Source organism: Sinocyclocheilus anshuiensis, unplaced genomic scaffold, assembly GCF_001515605.1.
Source record: "Sinocyclocheilus anshuiensis isolate Anshui unplaced genomic scaffold, SAMN03320099.WGS_v1.1 scaffold997, whole genome shotgun sequence".
Classification (NCBI taxonomy): Eukaryota; Metazoa; Chordata; class Actinopteri; order Cypriniformes; family Cyprinidae; genus Sinocyclocheilus; species Sinocyclocheilus anshuiensis.
Genome location: NW_015555715.1, coordinates 3,169,725 through 3,175,615, shown reverse-complemented (window position 1 = coordinate 3,175,615; position 5,891 = coordinate 3,169,725). Strand labels below are relative to the sequence as shown.

General features: G+C 37.4%; 1 pseudogene; it reads left to right on the top strand.

Moving 5' to 3' along the window:
* The first annotated feature begins 397 nt into the window (after nt 1–397).
* The window catches only part of LOC107672321 (protein Wnt-2-like), a 6,734-nt pseudogene continuing 1,240 nt past the window's right edge, over nt 398–5,891 (top strand).

Below are 5,891 nucleotides of genomic sequence, written 5' to 3'. Positions count from 1 at the left end.
TAATAATAAATAAAAATAATAAAAAATATATTATAAATATATAAATTTAATATTAAATTAATTGCATGTTAAATTTTAAATGAATTTATTATATTATTTATAATTTTATTACTATCATTATCATTATTGTTTATCATGTGCCAAATACTATAATGATAAAAAAAGCAAAAAGTGCTGGATATGATTAGACATTTCACGTTGGACCACATTCTACTCTTTCGCTGCTTTGGAAATAAGCCAAACCTGTGGCTGGTGTCAAGCTAGCCTGAACAGATACTTTCAGACATCTAATTTCTTCACTTCATTCCTGAGGCAGGACTGCGCCCACCCCTTGTGTAAGCAATTTAAACCTGATAGGAGATCATCAGCTATCTGCAGCCACTTCAGACCGAGGAAGAGCATCAGGCTGTGTCTGCAGCGCTACACATGACACTCCGCGATGCTTTGACGCTCAACTCACTTGCGTCGCGTTACTTCAGAGATTTTTAATCTGGGAGAGTAAATAACCAATTTGCTCGGACCGCCTCAGCACTCGATGCACTCTGTTTCATTTATTTGTTGTTAAACCGAAGACAATTGCCTGAACGAATGAGTGTATCAATACAAATTTTGTAATATGAACTTTTTGCCAAGTGGAATATGTTTTTATTTGTCCGTGGCAATTTGCTGGTTCACATCAAGGGTCGACGCATCGTGGTGGTGGGTAGGCCTACAGTTTTTGTTTTATTTAAATTTTAGTAATGCTTTCAGATTAAAAATAAAATAAAATTGTGTTTTAGACTACGATTGTGGTTAAAAAGTAAATAGTTAACTATTGGTCCGGAGTTATTTAAAAACGATATATATATCAGTTGTGCCGCCAGCATCCCAAGGTGATGCAGGCTATTGGAGCTGGAATTAAAAACTGGATCGGAGAATGTCAGCACCAGTTCAGAAACCACCGATGGAATTGCAATACCATGGCGCGCGAGCACAATCTTTTTGGAAGGCTTTTGCATCGAAGTGAGTAAGGCTTAAGTGTATTGTTTCAAGTCTAACGGCTGTTTGCACATACAGTATGTTCTCTGCGCTCAACCTGCAGTGAAATTCTTATCTGATATTAGATCATATTACAGAGAGTAAAACTTGAACTAGGTGTGCTTTCGACCCTTCTTTTCTCATCTGTGTGTGCAGCACTGTGTATGTATTGATGAGGTTTGATTTTTATCAAACGTTTAGAACATATAGTACTGATTATAAAATCTATCTATATATCTAGAATTATTTATTTACAAATAATAATAATCCTTATTTTATTTTATTTTATTTTATTTATTTATTTATTTTTTTGCCAATTTCCATACAGTTGCACCACCTGGAAATTCTAACATATGGACTGTGACTTTAAACCCAATAAAAAATATTAAAATGATTTAAATTCAGAAACGTTCATCATAGAAAATATGTATTCTAGTCATAGTTTTTCAGTAACTAAAATACAGATATGGGGGAAAAAAATGTCACGTCATTGACCCATTAACAACTCAATATTGTCTACTCAAGATGTCTAGATGTAATATGAATCAATAAGTCACAGTAGTGTCACTTAGCACGCAAGTGTATCCTTTACTTTTCATTGTGTTCAAGATTTATGTCAGTTTAGAGAAGAAAGGCTGGATTATTGTGTCTGGTGAGTTAATTCAGAACTGCTCAGCAGCTTGATGCTTTAACTAGGTGTAATTGCCAGTTTTGTGACTTTAGGTTTGCAACTGTAAGTGTCTCTGACTCTATTTTCTCATCTCATATAAAATCATATTAATGGGAACATCCACAAAGGAACTCTGTGTCCTCTAAGCTGCCCTGCACATTAAAGTTAGGTTAAACCTCTGACTTTAATATTCTTGCTTTAAGGTATTCAGACCTCCCAGAAAGACTCCTAACTTCTCTGTGACACTGTGAGAATCTACTTATTGTCAATGTCAGCTCACTAATTTAAAACAATTGCAGGGATTTCGTGGCAGGCATTCTCCTCCTGTCTGACAAAGCTGCCAAACGGAAACATCTTTGGTACATGTGAAAAGCTGCAGCTTATAACTTTTGTTCAGGCAGTTGCTTGTTACTGTTGTTTTTCTTCCGTCTCTTTATACAGTCATAGCAGATTGTTTTCCACAGTAATCACCTTCACACATAGGTCCACAAATTTAAGACGTATGTCTTTCCGATGGGTCATGAGATTAGTATGTTTTCATCTGAAAAATATATACAGTCAGTTATATTTTAGGAATCAACTTGAATGTAATGACTAAAGAGAAGGTTTTTTATGTATGTGTAAATTAGTACAAAAAGTACTTATTTATTATAAATTTGATTAACATAATTGTTATTATAATATTAATAATAATTATATAGTGTAATATACAAAATAAAATGAACTTAACTCTTATTATATACAATTTAAATGCATTTTAAGATATAATAAAATTAAATATTATTATATGTAAACTATTATTAATAGTATTTGTATGTGTGTGTATCCGTATATATATATATACTGCATATATGTGTGTGTGTGTGTGTCTGTATATATATACTGCATATACGTGTGTGTGTGTGTGTGTGTGTGTGCGTTTTATATTAAGTTTAAACAATTAGCAACTCCTCTACAATTTATTAAAAATGTCTTAACTAAACTAAACACTATTCCTTCTACTATTTCTTTTTCTTAGGCAGTCGCGAGGCCGCCTTTGTCTATGCCATCTCGTCAGCAGGTATGGTCTACACCTTGACCAGGGCGTGCAGTCAGGGTGAACTAGAAAACTGCTCTTGCGACCCTGGAAAAAAGGGCTCATCTCGTGATGCCAAGGGAGCTTTCGACTGGGGTGGGTGCAGCGATCATGTTGACCACGCGATCAAGTTCACTCAGGTCTTCATTGACGCCAAGGAGAGGAAGGAGAGAGATGCACGAGCACTCATGAACTTGCACAACAACCGTGCAGGGAGGAAGGTAACAATACTGTTGAGACATATATTGAGAAATGAAATCTTGACAAATAATAATCCATGACCATTGCATGGCTCATGCAATCAGAGAGTCTAGTCAGAGGTTTACTCTATATACTGTCTCCTTTTTCATTCACAGGCGGTAAAGCGCTTTATGAACCTAGAGTGTAAGTGTCATGGTGTCAGTGGCTCATGCAATGTACGTACCTGCTGGTTGGCCATGGCAGACTTCAGGCAGACCGGTGACTATCTCCGCAAAAAGTACAACAATGCCATTCAGGTGGTGATGAACCAGTATGGAACAGGCTTCACCAGTGCCTACAGGATGTTTAAGAGGCCTACCAAAAATGACCTAGTCTACTTTGAAGACTCACCTGACTACTGTATATGGGACCATGAGTCTGGTAAGTGTGCTGAGGGAAACCTTAACCTCAAAAGGGTAATTCACCCAACATGTATGACTGTTGAATGTTGAACTGTTTTTTGTCCATGTACATGTGGTCCAAAACATAAATGGTAAATGGGCTGAGGGAAACATTAACCTTAAAAAGGTAATTCACCCTAAAAAAAAATTATGACTTTCTTTCTTCTGTGAAACACAGAAGCAGCTATTTTGAAGAATGTTTCACTGTACTTTTTTATGTGGTCCAAAACAACACAGAACCCCATTGACTTTCCAAAAATTTTATTTTTGTGCTCTGCATCATAAAGAAAGGCATACAGGTTTGGAATGACATTAAGTTGAGTAACAGAATTTTCATTTTTGGGTGAACTATCCTTTTATTTGCATTACCTCAAGAGGTGAATTAAGTTGATAAATCAAAGCTATAGTACTCCATCATGTTTCATAACCCACTGTTTGTGTTTTCACCCTGCAAGACTCCCACAATCTGCTCAAAATCAACAGGCATTAGTCTTTGCCTCCAAACACAGTTGTAATCAGAGGACGTGAGCTATTTAGCTGGTTATTACATACACAATAGTCATAACCCAATCCTGTAACCTGAATGCCGGTTAAGATTCCCTCCCTAAGGCAGAGGTTTATCTCTTTTTACCTTTCTGTGTGTGTGTGTACGTACTGAATAACACCAGGTGTACTTATGTGGGAAGCAGTAAGGGAGGGGGTGCCTGTCAGACTGCAGATGATCCCTGCTATCAGGTGACGCTGTGTTTAGACACATTACCACAGTTTTGTGGGCAGAACGGGAGCTGAAATTTAATCCCTACGCGCAAATGCTATAAATCACTGCCTTCTATGGCGGCACCTCTATATTTTCTGCCTAAAACTGGCAGGAATATTTAGAGAGGTAGGTCATGTCTCTTTTAAGTGCCCCGAGATGTCGAACCCACTTTAGGTATCTATTATTTATTGTATGTCAGTATAACTGCTCATTTATAAGCATGTAAATTTAGAATCTTTAGATCTTCCAAGCTAAAGGGCTAGTTCATCCAAAAATGAAAATTGTCATGTCGTTCCCAAACCTGTATGACTTTTTTCTTCTGCAGAATACAAAATAGTTTTTGTCCATACAGTGGAAGTCAATGGGGTCCAAAACAACACAGGACCTTACTGACTTCTATTGTATGGGAAAAAACTGGATATACAGTTAAAGGACTAGTTCATCCAAAAATGAAAATGTCATGTTATTCCAAACCTATATGAGTTTTCTTTCTTCTGTGGAATACAAAAAAACACACAAAAATGTTTTGCTCATACAATGAAAGTCAAGCCAAAACAACACTGATAAAGTCCAGCATTAACAATTCCTTTACTATATGGCACATCATGTTTATTAATGGTAATGTTTTTAAATCTGGTCTATTTTTTCTCATCAGCTCAGAAGGAAAGTTTAAAAAAATCGAGACCAACACATTTTAGTGCTGACCTCTCTAGTGTGGTGGTTTGTGAGAAACTCTCTTGGCCGGGCAGTGCGTTTGATGTCAGTTTTAGGAGACCTAGACTATACCTCCACTACAAAAGTGTGAAATCAATTTCTAGCTCTCACCATGGTCACAGATGTTAAACTCATCTCTTGGCACCCCCTCATCTCAATTCAATAAGCAGATGCATGCTCAGGTAAAGACTGCCCATGATGTAAATGATATGAGCCCAGCATACCAGCCTGATGAACTGCTGTGGGGGGGAGTGGCTGTGTCATGCCCAGACACATGCCTGCCTACTCGCAATTGAGTTCAATAGACCAGCGGTGACATACCAATGCTGGCGCTACTGGTAGACTGAAGTGTTTTGCAGTTCTGGCCTAGATTGTTCTTACCTTAAAATCTTAGACTAAACCACTTTATATTGGATAAACCTCAAGAAACAAACGTGGTTGTTTGTATAGTTCTGAGTGTTGATTGGCATTGAAGGGATCTTTATAAACAAAGGCTGCAGATTGTCACTCGGAGGGAGCATGAAAGCAAGGGTTTATACAAGGTCTTTAGCAATTTCTGTATCAGCAACAATCAGCGACGCGTCAGCCTCATAGAGGGCGGGGTTGTTGAGATTAGAGCCAATGAAATGAGTACGTGATGAAGACCCAGAGCAATGCTTGATAGCTTCTATCATCAGTCCCTCATCTGACCAAGGACCAAGCGGTCATCCTTTTACATGGTGCCGACAAACCCAGCCTCTTCAAGACAGCGCTGTCTGGACACTATCAGACATCTGCCAGGCACTACACATGACTATTCAGTCGAGGTCTGCTTGCTTCAGGAATTTGTTCAAATATTCACTACATTAATAGATTACAACAGTGAAAATGTATAAATAAATGGATGAAAGTATGTGGACGACTCCTTTTAATTCATAGGCTTGGCCAGTAGTAACAATTTTTACCTGCCCTGCTAATATTTTTCCTGGCCTTATTACTTATTAAAAAAAAAAAGAATTATAAATTTCTATTTGCATA